We start from the raw sequence: 25,665 nt of genomic DNA, 5'->3' as shown, positions 1-25,665 counted from the left end.
GTTACCTGGCTGGAAAATTTGAGTTCATAAGGTAATGATTTAACCCCTGAAGAATAAAGAGTTTATTGGTGGGGGGAACTAAGTTAATATTTGTTAAGCCACCTTGTGTAAAAAAAGGTGGAGTAAGAACAGAAGTTTTCTGTTTGGGGAAGCTTATTAAAATGTAATGACCTCTACTGCAAAACATTACTACTAAATTCATACACTATAAATGCAAAGTAATTTCCTGAAGAATTACTTCTGATAATTAGCTTGTGATGTCTTTCTTATGTAATAATAGATACCTGGTTAAATTTTCTAAATTATTTTTCTGAATAATCATTAGGATAAGGATATCCAGTAAGCCAGTAATTCAAAACAACCACTGCAGAAAGTAATCACCTGTAAGTTGCCAGTTAACTTTTGTTACTACATCAGTAACTTGTTCTTATCAGTGGAGCTTTTTTATAAAAATCATTATTAAAATAAGAAGTAAGGTATAAGCCTAATTATTAAAATTTGCTCTCTTACCAAATGAATCAAGGGCTTTCGAGTACTTTCAACACACAAGAGGTCCTCATTTCACAAGAGTGGTAAGAGCTAAATCAAAACATTCAAAGGTTTTCCATTTATAAAAAATAGATCAGAAAATTGGACAATCCACGCCATCAAAAATAAATACTGCGAATTGATTTGTTTTTGGACTCTACTGTTTATTAGAATATCCGTTCTTAAATTTACACTGGTTGTGTACCCCAATGAAATTAAAAGTGGATAGGAAGTCAATTTGTGGGATTTTTTTTAAGTACACTTCAGTGTATGGATGAAAGAATTTCATTTATGTAACAGTAACAAACCTCATTTTTTTATCTTGTAATAGAGTCAGGGAACATTCTTGATGGTGTGTTGATTACCATCTTAAAGGAAAGTAAACTCTCCATATAATTCTCACTGTTCAGTAATGTGAGTTTTGTACTTGTGATTTGAGTGGACCATGCCTGAAAATCACAAGGATAAGTATGTTTGCACTAGAGGCAAAACATGTCCCTGAAAAATCTTAACATACTTGAATCTCCAAAATGTAATGGATCATATTGCATTAAATTCTAAATGTTAAGGAGTAAATGGATTTCGAGTTTTATCTTTCCTTTCTTTTCTTCCTTCCTCATTGCTTTTATATCCTCCTTCCTTTCTGAAGCCTGTCTTTACAGCATGACTTTTAACGTGCTGACAGATTTTTTTTGTTTTGCGTACACAGCTGTTTCTGATGATCAGTACACTCAAAAGGAACTAGTTCTGATTTCACATCCCACTACTTGAATAGCAGTATTGCACCTAAAGTAGTGAAACAGATTTTTCTAGACAACTAAGCAACATCTGAATGTAAATGTGATGTATGCTGGCTTGGTGTCTTGTCTTTAGGTCACTAAAGAGGGCACTTCATTAAAATGAATTACTCTCAGTGTCATGTTTTGGCATAAAAATGGATTTCCAAAAACAGTGATTGTTAAAAACAAACAGAAAAGCAGAAAGATTAAGAAACTTGAGATACCTTTTTATGAAAAGGAATTCATAAATACCCTACATTGTTGTCAAAGTTTTCATTAGGAGAGGTTAGAACAATACAAGAAAGAGGGTTACAGGAGGCCTTCTAAAATATGAATTCCCTCCATGTAGGGTTCTTTTTCCCAATGGACTTTTTCCTGCTCAGAGAGCTAGAAGACCAAGCCGTGTGATCCCCTATCCCAACTCCTGCAGACTAGGCCCTATGAATCATCTTGCCCAGCAGAGCAGGCCCTAGCCCTACCCCATCCTTAATCCCATCAATGGGGACATAACCTCACCTCTAATTCCTTTCACACTCAGCCTGGTCCTCCTAAAATTTCATTATCATTGTCAAAAGATTTGTCCATTGAGGTTGATTGAAGACTTGCTATAATTTTTAATTTGTTAATGAAGCAAGAATATTGGCACGTTCCTCTTCTCATTGATATCCTAAAAGACATTTGTTTTTAACATACTCCCTGGAGAGAATTAACTTTTTTCTCCTGAAAATCTTTTCTTTAGTGGGTATCTTGATCTCAAATCATTTTATAAAAGGAGTTTTTTTTTTTTTCTTCTGTATTTAGTGCAAAAGAGTAGAAAGAGTGGTTTACTATGGCAGACATATGTAGGGTAAAGTAATAATTTATTAATCTGACTGCACAACACCATTTTGAGTCAATATTACTGATATAAATCATATCAACCTAGTCACTTAGAGCTGAATTTCTCAAAAGAATGCTGGCTAGCATCTTCCCTATTTAGTACACCAAGTTGTAGGGGAGAGACTTGTATTTATTTTATTAAAAGCAATCCAATGGATTTATTTTTGTCCATACTTTGAAAACAGCTTGAAGGATTTTTCTCATTTTAGAAGGTAGAAAACATGTGGACATGTCTTTTAAATTACTGTAATCTAATAAATATTTATAAATTATAGTATTGAAAAAAGAGCTCTAATATTGATGTTATTTTCTGGTATTTAATTTCTGTAAAATGTTTTTGTAACTAATTGTAGTGCTTTTAAGCAGTTTAAAAATCGTTCTCACATAAGTTCTGCCCACATCGTGTTTCCTTAGGGCAATATTCCAAAGTTTAGTAGTCCAGTGTGAATTTGAAATATTCCTTCCCCCCTTCAGTGTCTTTTTATATATACCACTACCCAAGCAAAGTATACCAAAAGCCTAATTTCTCTGTTGCATTAGTAAAGTACTTGTTATTTATCTAATTCAGTGGATTAGGTGAAATAGAAGATAAGTCTTTTCAAATGTGCATCTGATCATAATTTTTCTAAATGTTCATTATGTTCATCTTTGCTGCATGATGCCAAATTTATCTTTAATCAGCCATTACTACCTGATATGTAATGACAAATGTTTTCGTATCTGACCAATGGGTTGTAGATTTAACTATTTTTCTCTGCAGATTCTCACTACATTTTCAAATATGTATTTGGAAAAAGCTGCAAAGTGCTACCTATAAGTAAGTTAGCATCTTTGGCCTTATCTATGCATAATGTTCTCTCGGTTTGGTTTTGACAAACTCGTGGATTTGCGATTGCTTTGTAGTATTTTAACTTATTGTGATGTAATGAATTTTTTGAAATGTTTATTTGACTAGCTATTAAAATAGAGGAAATTATGTGGCTTTGCATGAAATAAAGTACATTTCTACAAGTTCCTAAGAATTTTGCTGATTATGTGTTTCATTTCATACCATCTTTGAGATTAAACTCCTAAGGAGCCTGAAGCTTTCTTTGTTCCTTACAAATATATTACCACTAATATTATATTACATTAGTAACATTACATTACAAACAAAATATTTTAAGATAATTAAATACGTGTACTTTAGGTTCTACATTACTTTATCCAGTGTTTATAATTAAAACAAGTAATTGTTACAAAAATTAGAAATCGATGAAATTTAAAGCAGGAAAACAATAAAATCAGCAAAACCAAAAGCTGGGTGCTTAAAAATATCAATAAAATTGATTAAATCCTAACCAGGCTAAGAAAACAGAGTTGCTTTCCTTTATACCAAAAACAATTGAAGTTTGAAATTAAAAACACAATACCATTTATATTAGTCCTAGCTAATGCAATTTAAGGCAAGAAAAGGAAATAAAAGATATACAGATTTGGAAGGAAGAATTAAAACTGTCTTTGTTAGCAGATGACGTGATTGTCTCTGTAGAAAATCTAAAGGAATTGACCAAAAAACCTCTTGGAATACATGATTATACTAAGGTTGCAGGATACAAGATTAATATACAAAAGTCAATCACTTTCCCATATAACCAATGGACAAGTGAAATTTGAAATTAAAAACACAATACCATTTATATTAGCACCTCCAACAGTGAAATACTTAGGTATAAACTTAACTATATATATGATCTATCGATCTATCTATACATATATATGTATAAAACGTATTACAAAACTGATGAAAGAAATTAAAGAACCAAATAAATGGAGAGATTCTATGTTCACAGAAAGACTCAACACTGTCAAGATATCAGTTCTTCCCAACTTGATCTATAGGGTCAATGCAATCCCAATCAAAATTCCAATAAGTTATTTTGTGGATATTGACAAACATTCCAACGTTTATATGGCAAAGCCAAAGACCCAGAAGAGCTAACACAATATTGAGGGAGAATAACAAAGAGAATTGACACTTCAAATCTTACTATACAACTGCATAATCAAAACATTGTGAGATTGACAAGAGTAGACAGATCACTGAAACAGAATAGAAAGCCCAGAAATAGACCACACATAGTCAACTATCTTTGACAAAGGAACAAAGGCAATTCAATGGAGAAAGGATAGTCTTTTCAACAAATGATGCTTGAACAACTGAACAGCCAAATGCCAAAAGGGAAAAAAAAAAAAAAGGAATCTAAGACACTGCTCACTACACCTTTCATAAAAATTAACTTAAAATGAATCATAAACCTGAAACTATAACACAAAACTATAAAACTTCTAGACGATAACAGAAAAATAGGTGACTTTGGGCTTGGCAATGAGTATATATCACACAAAAATGTGTTTATGTGGACAAGAAGACATATAAGAAGAATGTTCATAACAGCATTATTCATAATAGCCTCAACCACAAACAGTTCAATAAACAATAGATTTATTTATCCAACATGATGGATATATACATGAAAAACTAAATGAAGATGAATTAATTGCAGCTATGCAACAACATAGATGAAGCAGTCAATAAAAATAGTCTTTGAGGAAGCCCAGACAGTGGCTTTACTAGACAGACTTTTGTTGCTGTTGTTTTTTATTTTATTTTATTATTATTTTAAATTATTAACATATATTACTTGTTTCAGGGGTACAGGTCTGTGATTCATTAGTCTTACACAACACACAGTGCTCACCACAACACATACCCTCAACAATGTCCATCACCCAGTCTCCCCAGCCCTCAGCCCCCCTCCCCTCCAGCAACCCTCAGTTTGTTTCCTGAGATTAAGAGTCTTATGGTTTGAGGAGGGGGAAAGATGGCGGAGGAGTAGGGGACCCTATTTCAACTGGTCCCCCGAATTGAGCTGGATATCTACCAGACCACCCTGAGCACCCACGAAACCAGCCTGAGATGTAAGAAGATCTGGATCTCTACAAACAGAATATCGCAGGCAGTTGGTTTTGAGGTACGAAGCGGAGAGCCGTGATCCTGCGGGCAGATATCGGAGGATAAATGGCAGCGGGAGGGAGCCTGGCCGTGGGGATCCTACACCGCCAGTGAGTGACAGCCTCGCGCGCTGTGGATGGGCACAGACTCGCAGACCGATAGCGTTGGGAAAGGACTTTAGGGCAGCCCCCGTGGTGGAGGACCAGACCGGCGGGGTCGCGCACACGCGAACCGCAGCCCCCCCGACAGAAACCCGGAGCAAGGGTCCCACGCACGCGAACTGCAGCCTCCGAGACGGAAACCCGGTGCGCAGTGTCCCGCCGGTGAACTGCAACCCCCGGGGGTGGAAACCCCAAGTGGCGGAGTCGCGCGCGTGAACTGGGAGCAGCTGGCGGTTTTAGAAGCACAAGGGGCAGAGATGTGCCCGGACCTGGAGGCAGGACTGGGGGCGCTACGAAGGGGCCACAACCCAGGACACTGCAGTTTATAGCAGCACGGACAGAAATGGAGACGGTGTGGCCTGGAGAGCTCACTGAAGAATAGCCTGCGGTCTCTCTGCTCCAAGGCAGAGGGTTGGAAACGGTCTCTTCTGCTCTGACTCGTGGAAGAGACGCGGAAAGCCACCAGGGAAAGGTGCCAGAGAACAAAAACCCCAAAGACTGATTCCCACTGAGCCCATCCCCCGCCACAGGGGCGCAGGGCAACTCCGCCCAAACAGGGTTGCCTGAGTAACAGCGAGGCAGGCCCCTCCCCCAGAAGACAGGCTGGGAAAACAAGAGGCCGGCAACCCTAAGGTCCCGAGAAAACAGGTGCATCTTGCTTGGGTTCTGGTCAATAATTTCGACTCTATACATTCCCTCAAGCAGCCATCAACAGAATGACTAGGAGGAGGAGCCCCCAAACAGAAAAGACTCAGAGATTATGACTTATGCTGCAGATTTACAAATGGATGCAGACATAACCAAGATGTCGGAGATGGAATTCAGGCTAGCAATTGCGAAGACAATGGCTAGAATGGAGAACTCAATTAATGGCAACATAGAGTCTCTAAGGGCAGAAATAAAAGGGGAATTGGCAGAACTTAAAAATGCTATCAATGAGATCCAATCCAATCTAGATAATCTAACAGCTAGGGTAACTGAGACAGAAGAGAGAATAAGCGATCTGGAAGACAGTATAATAGATAAAAAAGGAAAAGAGGAGGCCAGGGAAAAACAACTCAGAATCCATGAAAATAGAATCAGAGAAATAAGTGACACCATGAGGCGTTCCAATGTCAGAATAATTGGAATCCCAGAGGGAGTGGAGAGAGAGAGAGGGCTAGAAGATGTATTTGAGCAAATCGTAGCTGAGAACTTCCCTCTCTGGGGAATGAAACAAACATTCGAGTCCTAGAGGCAGAGAGGACCCCTCCTAAGATCAAGGAAAACAGGCCAACACCCCGGCATGTAATAGTAAAACTTGCAAATCTTAGAACCAAGGAAACCATCTTAAGGGCAGTTAGGGGGAAGAGATTCCTTACGTACAGAGGGAGGAACATCAGAATAACGTCAGACCTATCCACAGAGACCTGGCAAGCCAGAAAGGCCTGGCAAGACATATTCAGAGTACTAAATGAGAAGAACATGCAGCCAAGAATACTTTATCCGGCAAGGCTTTCATTTAGAATGGATGGAGAGATGCAGAGCTTCCACGACCGGCAGAAGTTGAAAGAATATGTGACCACTAAGCCAGCCCTGCAAGAAATATTAAGGGGGTTCTATAAAAGAAGACCCCAAGAGTGATCTACAAGAGAAATTTACAGGGACAATCTATAAAAACAACGTCTTCACAGGCAACATGATGACAATTAATTCATATCTTTCAATAATCATTCTCAATGTGAACGGCCTAAACGCTCCCATAAAATGGCACAGGGTTGCAGATTGGATAAAAAGACAGGACCCATCCATATGCTGTCTACAAGAGACTCATTTTGAACCTAAAGATACATCCAGACTGAAAGTAAAGGGATGGAGATCCATCTTTCATGCCAGCAGACCTCAAAAGAAAGCTGGGGTAGCAATTCTTATATCAGACAAATTAGATTTTAAACTAAAGTCTGTAATTAGGGACCCAGAAGGACACTATATCATTCTTAAAGGGTCTATCCAACAAGAAGATCTAACGATTGTAAATATCTATGCCCCCAACATGGGAGCAGCCATCTACATAAGCCAACTGTTAGCCAAAATAAAGAGTCATATTGATAACAATATGTTAATTGTAGGAGACCTCAATACTCCACTCTCAGCAATGGACAGATCATCTAAGCAGAAAATCAACAAGGAAACAAGAGCTTTGAATGATACATTGGACCAGATGGACCTCATAGATATTTACAGAACATTCCACCCTAAAACAACAGAATACTCATTCTTCTCGAGTGCACATGGAACTTTCTCCAGAATAGACCATATACTGGGTCACAAATCAGGTCTCAACCGATACCAAAAGATTGAGATTATTCCCTGCATATTCTCAGACCACAGTGCTCTAAAACTGGAACTCAATCACAAGAAAACATTTGGCAGAAATTCAAACACTTGGAAGCTAAAGACCACTCTGCTCAAGAATGTTTGGGTCAACCAGGGAATCAAAGAAGAACTTAAACAATTCATGGAAATCAATGAGAATGAAAACACATCAGTCCAAAACCTATGGGATACTGCAAAGGCAGTCCTAAGGGGGAAATACATAGCCATCCAAGCCTCACTCAAAAAAATAGAAAAATCCCGAATTCACCAACTAACTCTACACCTTAAAGAACTAGAGAAAAAGCAACAAACGATGCCTAAGTCACGCATTAGAAGAGAAATAATTAAAATTAGAGCAGAAATCAATGAATTAGAAACCAGAAACACAGTAGATCAGATCAACGAAACTAGAAGTTGGTTCTTTGAAAGAATTAATAAGATTGATAACCACTGGCCACACTTATCCAAAAGAAAAGAGAAAGGAGCCCAAATTAATAAAATTATGAATGAAAGGTGAGAGATCATGACTAACACCAAGGAAATAGAACCAATTATTAGAAATTATTATCAACAACTATATGCCAATAAATTGAGCAATCTGGATGAAATGGAGGCCTTCCTGGAAACCTACAAGCTGCCAAGACTGAAACAGGAAGAAATTGACAACCTGAATAGGCCAATAACCAGTAACGAGATTGAAGCAGTGATCAAAAACCTCCCAAAAAACAAGAGTCCAGGGTCTGATGAATTCCCTGGGGAATTCTACCAAACATTCAAGGAAGAAATAATACCTTTTCTACTGAAGCTGTTTCAAAAAATAGAAACAGAAGGAAAACTTCCAAACTCGTTCTATGAGGCCAGCATCACCTTAATCCCCAAACCAGGCAAAGACCCCATCAAAAAGGAGAATTTCAGACCGATATCCCTGATGAATATGGATTCCAAAATCCTCAACAAAATCCTAGGTAATAGGATCCAACAATACATTAAAAGGATCATCCACCACGACCAAGTGGGATTTATGCCCGGGATGCAAGGGTGGTTCAACATTCGCAAATCAATTGATGTAATAGAACACATTAATAAGAGGAGGGAGAAGAACCATATGGTCCTCTCAATTGATGCAGAAAAAGCATTTGACAAAGTACAACATCCTTTCCTGATTAAAACTCTCCAGAGTATAGGGATAGAGGGAACATTCCTCAAGTTCATAAAATCCATCTATGAAAAACCCACGGCGAATATCATCCTCAATGGGGAAAAGCTGAGAACCTTTCCCTTAAGATCAGGAACACATCAAGGGTGCCCACTCTCACCACTGTTGTTCAACATAGTACTAGAAGTCCTAGCAACAGCAATCAGACAACAAAAAGAAATAAAAGATATTCATTGGCAAAGAAGAAGTCAAACTCTCTCTTTTCACAGATGACATGATACTTTATGTGGAAAACCCAAAAGACTCCACCCCCAAATTACTAGAACCCATACAGCAATTCAGTAATGTGGCAGGATACAAAATCAATGCACAGAAATCAGTTGCTTTCTTATACACTAACAATGCAACTGTAGAAAGAGAAATTAGAGAAATGATTCCATTTACAATAGCACCAAAAACCATAAGATACCTTGGAATAAACCTAACCAAAGAGGTAAAGGATCTATACTCTAGGAACTACAAAACACTGATGAAAGAAATTGAAGAAGACACAAAAAGATGGAAAAATATTCCATGCTCATGGATCAGAAGAATAAACATTGTGAAAATGTCTATGCTACCCAGAGCAATCTATACCTTCAATGCCAACCCGATCAAAATTCTAATGACATTTTTCAAAGTGCTGGAACAAACAATCCTACAATTTGTATGGAATCAGAAAAGACCCCGAATCACCAAGGAAATGTTGAAAAAGAAAAACAAAGCTGGGGGCATCACGTTGCCCAATTTCAAGCTATATTACAAAGCTGTGATCACCAAGACAGCATGGTACTGGCACAAAAACAGACATATAGACCAAAGGAACAGAATAGAGAACCCAGATATGGACCCTCAACCCTATGGTCAAATAATATTCGACAAAGCAGGAAAAAATATGCAATGGAAAAAAGACAGTCTCTTCAATAAATGATGCTGGGGAAATTGGACAGCCACATGCAGAAGAATGAAACTCAACCATTCTCTAACACCATTCACAAAGATAAACTCAAAGTGGATGAAAGACCTCAATGTAAGGCAGGAATCCATCAAAATCCTAGAGGAGAACATAGGCAGTAACCTCTTTGACATCGCCCACAGCAACTTCTTTCAAGATACATCTCCAAAAGCTAGTGAAACAAAAGCAAAAATGAACTTTCGGGACTTCATCAAGATAAAAAGCTTCTGCATAGGAAAGGAAACAGTCAACAAAACAAAGAGGCAACCCACAGAATGGGAGAAGATATTTGCAAATGACACCTCAGATAAAGGGCTGGTATCCAAGATCTATAAAGAACTTCTCAAACTCAACACCCACAAAACAAATAATCAAGTCAAAAAGTGGGCAGAAGATATGAAAAGACACTTCTCTGAAGAAGACATACAAATGGCTAACAGACACCTGAAAAAATGTTCATCATCATTAGCCATCAGGGAAATTCAAATCAAAACCACATTGAGATACCACCTTACACCAGTTAGAATGGCAAAAATGGACAGGAAAAGAAACAACAAATATTGGAGAGGTTGTGGAGAAAGGGGAACTCTCTTACACTGTTGGTGGGAATGCAAGTTGGTACAGCCACTTTGGAAAACAGTGTGGAGGTTCCTCAAAAATTTAAAAATAGAGCTACCCTATGACCCAGCAATTGCACTCCTGGGTATTTACCGCAAAGACACAGATGTAGTGAAAAGAAGGGCCATATGCACCCCAATGTTCATAGCAGCAATGTCCGCAATAGCCAAACTGTGGAAAGAGCTGAGATGCCCTTCAACAGATGAATGGATGAAGAAGATGTGGTCCATATCTACAATGGAATATTACTCAGCCATCAGAAAGGATGAATACCCAACTTTTACATCAACATGGATGGGACTGGAGGAGATTATGCTAAGTGAAATAAGTCAAGCAGAGAAAGTCAATTATCATATGGTTTCACTTATTTGTGGGACATAAGGAATAGCATGGAGGACATTAGGAGAAGGAAGGGAAAAATGGGGGGGAATTGGAGGGAGACATGAACCATGAGAGACTATGGACTCTGAGAAACAAACAGGGTTTTAGAGGGGAGGGGGAAGGGGGCATTGGTTAGCCTGGTGATGGGTTTTAAGGAGCGCACGTACTGCATGGAGCACTGGGTGTTATATGAAAACAATGGATCGTGGATCACCACATCAAAAACCAATGATGTATTGTATGGTGACTAACATAACAATAAAATTAAAAAAAAAAAAAACCACCTAATACAACTCAACACCAAAAAATAAATAAATAAATAAATAAATAAATAAATAAATAAATATCAAGACTAAAAAAATAATAATCCTCAATAATTGTCAAATTAATAGAATAATAAATAACATTTATTGAGTGTTTAAAAAAAAAAAGGAGTCTTATGTTTTGCCTCCCTCTCTGGTTTCATCTTGTTTCATTTTTTCCTCTCTTCCCCTGTGATCCTCTGCATTGTTTCTTAAATTCCACATATCAGTGAGGTCATATGATAATTGTCTTTCTCTGATTGACTTATTTCGCTTAGCATAATACCCTCTAGTTCCATCCATGTCATTGCAAATGGCAAGATTTCATTTTTTGATGGCTGCGTAATATTCCTCTGTGTGTGTGTGTGTGTGTGTGTACCACATCTTCTTTATCCATTCATCTGTCAATGGACATCTTGGCTCTTTGCATAGTTTGGCTATTGTGGACATTGCTGCTATAAACATTGGGGTACAGGTGCCTCCTCAGATCACTACGTTTGTATCTTTGGGGTAAATACCCAGTAGTGCAATCGCTGGGTCATAGGGTAGCTCTATTTTCAACTTTCTGAGGAACCTCCATATTGTTTTCCAGAGTGGCTACACCAGCTTGCATTCCCACCAACAGTGTAGGAGGGTTCCCCTTTCTCTGCATCCTCACCAATATCTGTCCTTTCCTGATTTGTTAATTTTAGCCATTCTGACGTGTGAGGTGGTATCTCTTTGAGGTTTTGATTTGGATTTCCCTGATGCTGAGCGATGTTGAGCACTTTTTCATGTGTCTGTTGGCCATTTGGATGTCTTCTTTGGAAAAATGTCTGTTCATGTCTTCTGCCCATTTCTTGATTGGATTCTTTGTTCTTTGGGTGTTGAGTTTGATAAGTTCTTTATAGATTTTGTATACTAGCCCTTGATCTGATATGTCATTTGCAAATATCTTCTCCCATTCTGTAGGTTGTCTTTTGGTTTTGTCGACTGTTTCCTGTGCTGTGCAAAAGCTTTTTATCTTGATTGAGTCCCAGTAGTTCATTTTTGCCCTTGCTTCCCTTGCCTTTGGAGATGTGTCTAGCAAGAAGTTGCTGCAGCCGAGGTTGAAGAGGTTGCTGCCTGTGTTCTCCTCAAGGATTTTGATGGATTCCTATCTCACATTTAGGTCTTTCATCCATTTTGAGTCTATTTTTGTGTATGGTGTAAGGAAATGGTCCAGTTTCCTTCTTCTGCATGTGGCTGCCCAATTTTCTCAACACCATTTGTTGAAGAGACTGTCTTTTTTCCATTGGACATTCTTTCCTGCTTTGTCGAAAATTAGTTGACCATAAAGTTGAGGGTCCATTTCTGGGCTCTCTATTCTGTTCCATTGATCTATGTGTCTGTTTTTATGCCAGTACCATACTGTCTTGATGATGACAGCTTTGTAATAGAGCTTGAAATCCAAAATTGTGATGCCACCAGCTTTGGTTTTCTTTTTCAACATTCCTTTGGCTATTTGGGGTCTTTTCCAGTTCCACACAAATTTTAGGATTATTTGTTCCAGTTCTGTGAAAAAAAATTGATGGTATTTTGATAGGGATTGCATTGAATGTGTAGATTGCTCTATGTAGCATAAACATTTTAACAATATTTGTTCTTCCAGTCTATGAGCATGGAACGTTTTTCCATTTCTTTGTGTCTTCCTCAATTTCTTTCATGAGTATTCTATAGTTTTCTGATTACAGATCCTTTGCCTCTTTGGTTAGATTTATTCCTAGGTTACTTATGGTTTTGGGTGCAATTGTAAATGGGATTGACTCCTTAATTTCTCTTCCTTCCATCTCATTGTTGGTGTATAGAAATGCAACTGATTTCTGTGCATTGATTTTATATCCTGCCACTTTAAGCCAGTGATTAAAAATGTATTCAAAGAACTAATGGCAGTTGTGTCTAAAGAACTAAATGAAAGTATGAGAACAATGAGAGTGACTACTAATTGTCTTTTGAGGGTGAGGAAATGTTCTAAAATTGATTGTGGTGTTGGCTGCACAACTCTGCAGATATCCTAAAACCCACTAAATTGTATACTTTTAAAGAATAAATTTGGGTTAGGTGAATTATAACTCAATAGAGATGTTATTAAAGAGAACAGAAAATGGGGGCGCCTGGGTGGCTCAGTCATTGGGCGTCTGCCTTCGGCTCAGGTCATGATCCCAGAATTCTGAGATTGAGCTCCACATCGGGCTCCCTGCGCAGCGGGAAGCCTGCTTCTCCCTCTCCCACTCCCCCTGCTTGTGTTCCCTCTCTTGCTGTGTCTCTCTCTGTCAAATAAATAAAATCTTTAAAAAAACAAACAAACAAACAAAAAAACAAACAAAAAAAAGAAAATGAAAAAAATCTGAGTTATAAATAAGGGAAAGAACTAAAATTGGGTCTCTTAATATTTTTTTTTAATCTAGGTGTGTGATATATTTGATTAGTTTTTCTCTTCTGTCTCTTTGATTTTAAAAAGGAGAAAAAAATACCAAATTGTCAGTTGGTCTCCTCCTGAAGAATATAAACAGGAATTCAAGAAAAATTTTGATCTCCTTTTAAAGGAAGCTTTGCTTGGGAGGTAGTAGTTGTTTTGTTTTGTTTTTTTTTAAACAAAAATAAAGCAATTATTATAATAATCTCTGAACTGATCACTTCAGACAGTCTTAGAGACATTCCCAGCTTGTTCAGCTTCCAAGGCTGAATGAATAGATATTACCCTTAGAAATTGGGGTGAATCTCACCTTATGAAATTCTCCTACTTCTCTCCTTGCCTTCAATCTCTTCAGCTTAGGGACAGTGATGGACAGCTCACCATTTCATTGTTGGATAAAGTCACAGTCACTCAATTTCACTTCTTTCTCTTTTCATAAATTTTCTGTTGATGGGGTCACTTACAAAGATTGATTTTTGCAGAACTTGAAGACGGCCATTAAGATTCATTCATTGTAGAACTGGAACTTGGCTATTTAAGACTCACTTTTAGCCTTGCAGATGGTAAGTCATGAGACTGACTCTTGGAAATTCCACTCACCTGAATCTCAAAATGACAAGGAAGTACTCATCTGAAGTATGAAAGCATAGAGAGAAAAATCATGCTGTCTGTGTTAAGTAGGATGCCCTTGCTCCTCCCTTATTTCTGAGAAAAGATGTGACTCACTAGTCAAGGTGTTTCTTAAATAATGCCTCCTCCATAAAATCTGTTTTATTTACCTCATTTCTTCCTCTAAGCTTCTCTCTATGACTGACTTAACATTTACTTTTGTGCTTTCTCTTTTTCATTAAAAAAGATTTATTGGGGACTTAATATGTGCCAGGTAACGAAGGGGTTAGAGACAGAGCAGAGAATGAAAGCTATTGGAAAACCAAAAAAAAAAAAAAAAAAATCCCCAAGTCTTCCCTCTGTTCTCCCATCCTCCAACTAGATTTAACACTTTCAGAGTGTGACCTATAGGGCCTAGCACTGTGTTTCTGCAAGTCTTTTCTCTCTGGTATTAAGTTAATGTTTATATTTTCATGTGATAATTTCCAAAAATTTATACCAGATGTCTTGAATTTTTCAAAACTATTCCATATGTTACCTTAATTTTTTTTTTTTAAATAGGCTCCACACCCAACATGGGGCTTGAACTCATGACACTGAGATCAAGAGTCACATGCTCTACCAACTGAGCCAGCCAGGTGCCCCTTTAAACATTTTTTTAAATGCTTAATTTTAAAAATGTATCCCTACTGATGTATGTGGAATTGGTGGTAGCACACAGAGAGAATCACTGTACTAATTGCTAAGCTAACTAGGTTGTTTGTACACTTTCATAATGCCTAGCTCTTTCTTTTGAAACACTTAACACACTGATAATTTTTTACCTGTAATGATTTGCTAGACATCTGCTTCCCCTGTCAAACTGTAAGCTCCATCAGGGGAAAGGTCATGTTTTCCTTGCATAGAACTAGATCCACAGAATCTATCATAGTGTATAGTACATAGTAGGCAGAAGGTAAACATTTATTACTGAAAGGTCAAGATTTATAAAAAGACTAGGTCAGATTGTAAGTTACATCTTATTTGACTAGCTTTTTACAGTTATTGAAACCTTTGATATTGCCCCAGATATAATTAGGAAAATTATCCTGATTTGATCATTGAATTCAAGAAGCCTCCTTGGCTTCCTCTCTGGCTTAAAGTAGTGGTCTGTCTGCCACCCCCACTCCCCGATCCAATCAGAACACCCTTGTTAAACTTACTAAACTGACTGCCGTTTGGTCCCATTTATTTTCTCCTCATAATCTTGTGTCCTTTTGGAAGAAGCCTGCCCTGCCCATTGCACTCTGCTGAAATGACAAAACATCTTCCTCTCTCTTGCCCCCAATAATGATCAGAAGTTATCCTCAGAGAAATAATTTTCTTCATTGAAACATAACTTTTAACAAATTTGTCCCAACATTAGTTCATTCTATCTTCTTCTTTCTCCTGAACAAATTAAAAAAAAAATAGTTGAACCAGGGGCACCTGGGTGGCTCAGTTGGTTAAGGGTCTGCCTCTTGGTTTCAGCTCAAGTCATGATCTCAGAGTTGTGAAATTGAGCCCCACATCAGGCTCAGTGCTTAGCGCAGAATCTGCTTGAGATTCTCTCTCTCCCCCTCTCCCAACCCCTTTGCCCCTCCCACCACTCACTTGCTCTCAAATAAATAAATAAATAAAATCTTTAAAAAAATAGTTGAACCATTTAAATACACATGAATAGTGGTATACCCTGTGTCCTTATGTTAGGATAAATGTGTATTTGCTTTCTCTCTCTCTCTTTCTCTCTCTCTCTCTCAGGATGGTATTTCTCAACCTTGGCTGCATATTAGAATCACCTGAGGAACTTTGAACAATACTTATGTTTGGGGCCCACTTTCAGGAAGTCTTATGTAAATTATTTATGGTGAAGTCCAGGCATAGCTATATTTGTAAAGCTCCCTAGGAATTATAGCACGTAGTCAGGGTAGAGACCTTGCCCCTGGAGCCATGTTTCTATCTCTCCCTTCGCCACTCACCAGAGGGCATAGGGCAGGGCTCTCACCTAAGGGTAATCTTTAAGTGGTGGGTCTTCACTTTAGCAAAAGGAAATCAAGCAACTGATGGCTGATCTTCAGTTTATAAGTCTGTATCCTAGTTGGAATCTCATTTTTCAGCCCAATTGTGGATCCTGAATTCAGTGCAGAATCACCATAGCAAATGTTTAAACATTATTAGAAGAAAAGTAAGTGAATCCCCAATAAAACAAAGTAAATGCTCAAGTAAAAGCTAACACAGGGAGCGCCTGGGTGGCTCAGTTGGTTAGGCGACTGCCTTCGGCTCAGGTCATGATCCTCGAGTCCCGGGATCAAGTCCCACATCGGGCTCCCTACTCAGCGGGGAGTTTGCTTCTCCCTCTGACCCTCCCCCCTCTCATGTGCTCTCTCTCTCTCTCTCTCATTCTCGCTCTTTCAAATAAATAAATAAATAAAATCTTAAAAAAAAAAAAGCTGACACAGGACATTAATCTTCAGCAAGGTTTTCAGAATTTGTACCACAGAAGAGGCCCTTAGAGGTAGATAAAAGTTCAAAGTCCTTATTCACTGGCCCTTAAGTGGGAAACCCAAGCAACAGTGATCTTTTTGAAAGTTTTGTTGCCAGTGGAGTGTGAAGGCATCCATTGGCCCAGTAGTTGAAAGCAAGAAACCAGCAGATATCACATGCACACAGTTTCTACAGTGGTTTCTCCAATGGAAAATGCTGTTTTTTCACTTATGTTCATGGGACCCTGACATCAAGATGCTTATAGCCCCGGGAAAATAAATCCTACACATGTACATTCAAGAACAAAGTTCACATATGAATGAAGGTCATACAGAGCATCATGGATGAGCTTCAGCATTTAGCCAGTGGAGAGAGATCATGGGCACCAGCTATAGCTGTTAACATCTCCCAGGGCAGGAAGAGCATCAAAAGATGGGTAGGATTTCCATGAGGGGAAGAAAGGAAGAGGGAGGAAAACAGGCATATTCTAAGCCTCAGAAAGAATTGTAGCAAAGAAAAAAAAAACAAGGAAATGACATGGTAGATTTAGAGATCATGAAAAGACCAGCATCTAGAGCAGAAAGTTCTCAGCAGAGAACAATAGAACAGGTTATTACCAAAAGTGCTTTCTAAATATTCACTTCTGGTGCCAAGATTCTTTCATGTGTTTCAAGATTAACACCGTCCATGAATATTGAATATCTCTCCCTCCTTTCTTTCTTTCTTTTCTTTCTTTCTTTTTCTTTCTTTTTTTCTCTTTCTTTTCCTTTCTTTCTTTCTTTCTTTCTTTCTTTCTTTCTTTCTTTCTTTCTTTCTTTCTTTCGTTCTTTCTTTCTTTCTTTCTTTCTCTTTCTTTCTTTCTTTCTTTCTTTCTTTCTTTCTTTTTTCTTTCTTTCTTTCTTTCTTTCTTCCTTTCTTTCTTTCTTCCTTCCTTTCTTCCTTTCTTCCTTCCTTCCTTCCTTCCTTCCTTCCTTCCTTTCTTTCTTTCTTTCTTTCTTTCTTTCTTTCTTTCTTTCATTCTTTCTTTCTTCTTTTTCTTTCTTTTTTGCAGGATTTCATTTAAAACATTTCAAAGGTCATGAAGCTCTAGATGCAACTCAGTGTGGTCATTTGTTAGGAAGGACAGATATGATGGGCTCCTTAATGAGAGTTTCAACCTAGTGGTGGTTGATGCTATAGATCACTGCACTTTCCTGGTTGTTGAAAAACTTGGAAGGCCATTTGTAACCATCCTTACCAACACATTTAGAATTATGATTTTGGGCTGCCTGAGCCTGTGTCTTAGGTTCCAGCATTCTACTCTCCCTGACAGATCACATGGATTTCTGGGGCCGAGTGACGAACTCTCTGGTGTTCTTCATTTAGACTTTGAGAGAATGGTATATTCATGCTGTTTGATGACTCTATCAGGGAACATTTCCCAGAAGGCCCTAGGCCAGCGCTATTTTATCTTTAACTGAAAGCAGAGCTATGGTTTGTTAATTCTGACTATGCCTTTATTTTGCCCGGCCCCTGCTTCCCAACACTTTTATATTGCAGGCTTAATGGTCAAACCTGTTGAACCAATACTCAGGTAAGTAAAACCTTTATGCCTCATTTGGATGTGAGGAATCACCCTCATGATGTGTCTTTAGTGCACAGATAGCAATTGCTCAGACAAAGGTTAAATCTAGGTAGTTTTTTTTTTTTAAGAAAAAAATATTACTCTTTTTTTAAGAAAAAAATATTATTTACTTATTTGAGAGAGAGAGAGAGAAAACAAGCAGGGGGAGGGGCAGCGAGAGAGAGAGAGAGGGAGGGAGCAGGAATCTCAAGCAGACTGTGCTGAGTGCAGAGCCTGATGCATAGGGTTTTCTATATAGACAATGGTGTCTCATACAACTAACAACATTTTCTTTTTCCTTTCCAATCATTATTTCTTTTACTTATTTTTTTGTTTGTTTTATTGTTCTAGCTAGAGTTTATACCATGATGTTGAATAAAAGTGGTGAGAGTAGACCTCTCCGCTTTGTTCCTGTCTTAGGTGGAAAGAGTTCAATATTTTACCATTAAGTATGATTATAGATCAAGAATTTTTTTCAACATATGCCTTTTATCACACTGAAGAAATTACTTTCTATTCCTAGCCACGTTGAGAGTTTTTATAATAAAAGGATATTGAATTTTGTTAAAGATTTATTATGCATCTATTGAGGAGATCATATATGATACTTCCTTTTTACTCTTTTATTGTGGTGAATTATAATGATTAATTTTTGACTGTTAAATTAACCTTGCATCCTCGGATAAAAGAATTGGTCATGACATACTGGTTTCTATATATTGCTGGATTCCATTTAAAAATATTTTAAAGGATAAGCTGGCCTCATAAAACTCCATTGGAATTGTACTCTCTTCTTGTATTTTATGAGGTTATGTTTCTAGAGGTTTCAATTCTGAATTCAATTTTTGTAAAAAAATTTTGAAACTTAAATTAAGCTACTTAAAGCTATTTAAAATTTCTCATTTTTCTAGTGCCAGTTTTGATAAATTGTGTTTATCCAAATAATGCTCACTTCACATATCTGACAACCAGATATTTCATTTTTCATAGAAACGAGGAGATATATGGGAGCTGGGAGCTCTGAAACAATTGGTGTTCTACTATGGGTATCTTATCAGTTATATGTGCTGCTTTGTCAGAGCCTTTCCCAACCCAGCCCCAGGATATGTAGATAGCTCCAGTGAGCTGTACCCTTCCGCACTGATGCTTCAGGAATATGCAGGTCATGCTTTGCATTAGTCTTCATCAAAGTGTCGTTCTTAGCTCACCTTTGTCAGGTTCACTTGAGATACTTATAAAAAAAATGTAGATTCTAGGCCTCACCCTAGACCTAGTGAATCAGAATCTCTAGGTTTGAATCCTGGTAATTTGCATTTTCAACAACACCCAAACTGCATTTATACAGACTAAATACTTGAATCTGTAAGATTGACTGTGAGGCAACCACTATTTTTTACTCTTTCCCTCCACAGTTTGTGCTAAATCCCAACGTGAGCCAGCAAATTAAAATATATTTTCACTATGAGTCCATCCATGAATATTCTAAGAGAAATATATGAAAATCATCATTCTCTCCAAATGTTAGTCCATTTTGATGTTGTGTAGTAGAAAAAACTTGGACTTCAGAGTCAGACACAATCTGAATTGAATCCTGGTTCTGCCATTCATTTGATATATTCTCTCCAACAAGTGCCTGTGTCTAAGCCTCAGTTTCTGGGGGTGTGAAAGAGGGATAATCTTAGCACTCAGGATTGTTGAGAGGATTGGATATATGTTTTTAAGAGTTCCATTGCAGTGTCTGACACATGCTGGGCATGACTAAGTGGGTCTTTATTATTATTATTGTTACATCTCAGTTAACAAGGACTGAAAAACCAGACACATGCCCCTTGGCTAGTGTTAACTGGGAGGTAAAGATCCACCTACTTCTTTATTTTTGATGCTCTACATTTCAGTCTGGCTTATAGTTTTCTATGCATTCTTGAGAGATTTATCATCATCTTTTTCATTAGGTCCTCCCTTATCCTATAGCAGCCACTACCATGGGGAAAAGAATGAGCTGAAGCACATGAGTAGTGGTTGACTCTGGAAGCCCAGAAAAAGGAGAGAGCAGAGATTACAGGCCTTCTCAAAAGTGTACCCGTATGGAGAGAGTGGAGGTTGGGAAGGACAAAAATACCCATGAATTTAGCTTGCCTTGTGGCAAAGCCCACATAGGTCACCGGAAACCTTCAAAAAACTGAGAATTTGAGATCAAATTGTGGACTGGCTTCCTCAGAATGACCTCATGGGTAAGGACTTCCTCCTTCTACAGGCTGCAGCTGTTCTGCCCTTCTCTCTCTCCAGTTACTTTTTCTTTAGGGTTTATTGCCGCTGTCACCCCTGCCTGGGCACTCCACCATCCTTGAAAAGGAAAGCATCTGTTAGCAAAAGTCAAAGCACCAGAAGAGATTGGCACTTTGGGGTCACTTCATCCATCTGTAACCCAGACCGGTTATCTGTAGGCGCTAGTGATATTCAAGTGGGGTTACTGTGGCCTCTTGTAATTGGTAGGTGATCAGGATCAAACACCTTCCAAGAAGTGCCTACAAATGTTCTGAGACATAACTATGCAGAGCAGGAAGGAAGTATCCAGTTCCTTCTCACGAGGAGTGTGAGAGACCTGGGTGCCATGGTGTCTTTCTAATGTGAGACAATTCCTCATTGTCCTGTCTGAGATGTCTTACCGCATCTTCAAGGAGGTTTCTCTCTGTCCAGTGCTGCATTCTGGGGACGCTTCATGTGTATAGCTGCAGATTGGATCAGAATCACTCAGTGAATTGGAGATACAAGTTTTTGATTCTGTCCCTGCAAATATATTTCAGTAGCCTGTGGTAGAGACCACAAATTGCATTTTCCAAAAGCACTTTAACAGTTTCTAAGTCCTTGAGCTAGATAAACTCTTCCTCGTCAACATTTTATTTTACTCCAAATAAGAGAGAAGCAGTATGGCAGGGACAGGCAGTGTTAAGGTATAAGGCATAATCCCAGCTTTAAAATGATGTAGAGAGACAATGAAGGAATAAATGGATGAATGGTGGTATATGCTGAACTTAGTGCTCTCTCTGCATTCTTAGCTTTAGCTGGACTCTAGTTCAGGTGTTAGACCCATGTTTCTGAGGGTGCTTATAGAGTGTCTTCCAGGTAATGGACTCTTTAAATTGTTCCCAAATACCTCTAGAATCCCCTGTGTGTTTCCCTGACATTGCTGCTTTTCCAGATTCCCCAAATTCTTTCTCCAGCATCACCTTTCTGTCTTTCTTCTTTGTCCAAGCTCACCCCAGCCTCCACCTATTTGTCACTCATGGAGGGTAGAAAAGTGTGATGGAATGTATCAACCATGGTGTGCCCATGGTGGGGTTTCTTCTCTTCACAGACCAGCCTGGAGACCTACTCCAAGTAGAAGCCAAAGACCTAGGTGTCTCCATTCTGATAGAGCAGCTCAAGGGGGAGACCCTAGCTCTAAAGATGAAACAAGTCATGGGAGACAAGAGATATGTATGTAGCCCTTAGGGTAGCACTAGGGGAAATGGCTGGAAGTTTTTTTTTTTTTTTTTTTTTTTTACCCCATATAAGCTAAAACTCAGCTAAGCTAAGATACCAGCTGACCTATTTTTACTGAATACCAAGTTAAAGAAATGAGTCTTATATTTCAATAAGGCAAATTGAAGGCAGATGAAGGAAGAACTTTCTGTATTTAGAAGTAACTTACAAAAGTTTCTCTCTTTTTTTTTTAAAGATTTTATTTATTTATTTAAGAGAGAGAGAATGAGATAGAGCATGAGTGGGGGAGGGTCAGAGAGAGAAGCAGACTCCCCGCTGAGCAGGGAGCCTGATGTGGGACTTGGTCCCGGGACTCCAGGATCATGACCTGAGCCGAAGGCAGTCGCTCAACCAACTGAGCCACCCAGGTGCCCCAAAAGTTTCTCTTTTTAGAGTTTTTGTTTCTCTTGAGATGGTTAATGTACAATTCTAGCCAGGTACCCGGGTGTCCTTTTACTTCTTCAAACACATCATTCTTTCCTCTAGAGGTCTTTGCCCTTAGCTGTTCTGGAACATTCTTTCCATTTAGCTCCAATGTCACCTCTTCAGAGAGGCCTTCTCTGATCAATGCCAGTTATTCCATATAATTTCCTTCACAAAATGTGTCATACTTTGTAATTATTCTGTTTATTAGTTTATTGACTCTTTCCTCCAACTAGCATGTAAGCTTCATGAGAGTAGGGTCATATCTTTCTCGTTTATCATGGCCTCTCTCACTGCTTTGCACACAGTAGGCACTGCATAAGTAATTGTTGAACAAGTAAAGAGTAACTAAATATTAGTCCTCTATATCAGGGGTTCTTGGCCCAAGCAACGTAGTTAGGCTCCTAGGCCTCATGAACCCCTAGAAATGTAAAATTGTGAATGGTATGTGTTTGCATATATACATTTCCTAGAGTGTGTTTTTATGATGTTCATCAGATTGTTAATGGGACCTAATACCCAGAAAGGCCGAGAACTGCTGCTTGTGGAGGAATCATTCCATACCTGAAGTAATTCTTGGATGATGTTCAGCATGACACCTAATGAAAGGCAGTACCAGCATTCCCTAGGACACTTTAGCATCTAGCTCCCTTCCTGGCAGGCAGTTAATATTTGCAAATAAATAAATTAAATGGTGCAGACTGTATTGCGAATCAAGATATTTGGATTCAGTCATTTGTGTATCAGGGTGACTCTCTGGTTTGAAGACACATCTGGGCAGTTCAGAAGCAATGGGCTTTCTTCCTCTGAGATGCCTTGACTATCACTTTCCTGTGGTCCTCTTTACTACTATGAGCCTGCCTCCCCAGAAAGAGGAAACTCACAACCACCCTGACCAGTTGCAACTTAAATTCATGACCATAGGCCTGACATGGGCCCCCAACAAGCCTGACAGCCTGATTGTATTTTCCTAATCACTCCACAAAACTGCTCTCACGCAGGTCACCAGTAGCATCTATGCTGCCAAAGCCCATGCCCACTTCTCAGTTCTTACCTTACCTATCCTACCAGCATCATTTATGTCAACTGATGACTGCCCCACCTTAAACATTCCTTCACATGGTCCCAGACACCACAGTCTTAGTTCTCACCCCTCACTGGCTGCTCCTTTTCAATCTCTATGGCTGATGCCTCTTCAACACCACACCTCCAGATGTGCTCGGGTTCCAGATCAAGGTCTGGTGTTTGGATCTCATCCAATTTCTTTCTTTTTTTTTTTTTTTTAAAGATTTTATTTATTTATTTGAGACAGAGAGAATGAGATACAGAGAGCATGAGAGGGAGGAGGGTCAGAGGGAGAAGCAGACTCCCCGCAGAGCAGGGAGCCCGATGCGGGACTCGATTCCGGGACTCCAGGATCATGACCTGAGCCGAAGGCAGTCACTTAACCAACTGAGCCACCCAGGCGCCCTCATCTAATTTCTAATCCGCACTTCACTCTTGGGATGCTTGTCCAGTCTTATGGTTTGAAATCCTCTCTGTAGACTAATGTTAATTCCTAAATGGATAACTACAGCCCAAACCTTTCTGCTAATGGCAGTATATCATTTTACCTTCCTAACTGACATCTCTTCTTTGCTGTCAGGTAAGCATCTCAAACTTAACATGACCAGATATCAACTTTGGACTGCTCCCAACACCCCTAAATCTGCTCATCAAATCTCCATTTCAGTAAATTGTAACTCCTTTTTTACAGTTTATTAGACCAAAAATTTAGGTGTCTTCCATTTAAAATTTATAAGAATTTAAATATAGAAAATAAGGAAGAGTAATAGAGATTTTATTATATCATAATTCAAGTTTTATAGAATTGTTTGTTGTTCTAGAATTTATAACCTAAAGGATCTGTTAATTTAAAACTTATTTTTTAATCACCTAATTTCATTTAGGACATGAGAATTTCAAGAAAAGCCCTACTTGGGAATTCTTCAGAAGTTCATTCTATGGTGATCAGAATTAACTTTAGCCTGAGTCATCTGAATATTTAACATTTGATTTTTGACATTTCTCCAAACTGTCTCTCTCTCTATATATATATACACACAGAGATGTATATTTATATATATGTATATTGTGTGTGCTTGTGTGTGTGTGTGTGTGTGTCTGCCAACAGGTACAAATCAGCAGCAATGGCCACCAGCATCATCAGGTGCTCCCACCCCCTGACACCCACCCAGCAGCTGGTGGGCTGGATAGACCAGATCCTCCAGACAGGGGGTGCGGCACACCTCAAGTCCCATGCCTTCCAGCAGCCGTGGCATGAGCAGTACCTTCTTGATGTCTTCTTGTTCCTGCTAGTGGTCACCTTGTGTACCATTTGGCTGTGTAGGAAGCTGCTAGGCATGGTCAGGCTGTGTGGGGCCAGGAAGCTGAAACAGATGTGACATGGATACATCCTAGGGCTGGGTGTGTTGGGAAGTCACTGGTTCTTGGTATGTCTCACACTAGCATAGACCATGCTGGTCTTCCACTACCCTGGCTCCAATTGACATCAACTCCTCTTGTTTATATTAGCACAACCTGTTTTTCTTTGTTGTTGTTGTTCAGTTAGCCACTGTATAGTACATTAGTTTCTGATGTAGTATTCAATGATTCATTAGTTGCATATATCACCCATGGATGCTTCTTTGTCTATTAACATTTTCTTGCCAGAACTCTTTGGCTTCTTGGCTTACTGAATAGCTGGGACTATGCTGTGTTTCTGCCCATGTGTAATTTGACCTACTTTTCAGATTTAAAACTTTGTCCCTAGCTCATCACTATTCTCTCCTAGGCACTATGCTCCAGTGATTCCAGTCTCCTGATTCAGCCACTTTCTCAGTCTCTTCCTGCCACTCTTGCTTCCATTCCTGTAGTAGATGCTATCAAATCCTGCTTCATGCTCTGGACTTTCCAGCGTGCTTTTACAAGTGCCAGAGGTCAGTATATGCAACTATAAGCATGAGCGATCCTTTCCCCATAACTGTGGTAGGCTATGCTTCCCATGTATAAGACAGTCTGGAAGTTCCAATTAATTAACACCCTTGGGAGCAACCCTCAACCAATGGTTCTTGAGATTTAGCATGTAAATAGCCCAATTCCCTTTTCTCTCTTGTGGGATAATTCTCAGTCATGTCTTTTGCACTGTTTTGCAGTTTTCCTATGAAATTAAAGTATGGTAACTGGCTTATTGAGTCACCCTTTATTGACTGACTTCCCTTCTCTGTATCAGTTTCCCATTTCCACACCAGTGTTCCCAAGCATTTTCCAAATAAACTACTTGTACTCAAGTCCTTGTCTCAGCGTCTGCTTCTGGGACTGCAATGGACTGAATGTTTTCCCTAATTTCATATGTTGAAAACCATACCCCAATATGATGGTATTT

The 25,665-nt window shown here is 38.8% G+C and overlaps 2 pseudogenes; both read left to right on the top strand.

Annotated features, from left to right (window-relative positions):
* The first annotated feature begins 973 nt into the window (after positions 1 to 973).
* On the top strand, positions 974 to 18,819 carry LOC118006374 (annotated as a pseudogene).
* Positions 18,820 to 19,338: 519 nt separating this feature from the next.
* On the top strand, positions 19,339 to 25,087 carry LOC118006373 (annotated as a pseudogene).
* Positions 25,088 to 25,665: the final 578 nt, after the last annotated feature.

Source organism: Mirounga leonina, unplaced genomic scaffold, assembly GCF_011800145.1.
Source record: "Mirounga leonina isolate KUSES-001 unplaced genomic scaffold, KU_Mleo_1.0 Mir_96, whole genome shotgun sequence".
Classification (NCBI taxonomy): Eukaryota; Metazoa; Chordata; class Mammalia; order Carnivora; family Phocidae; genus Mirounga; species Mirounga leonina.
This window is presented reverse-complemented; position numbering and strand designations above follow the sequence as displayed.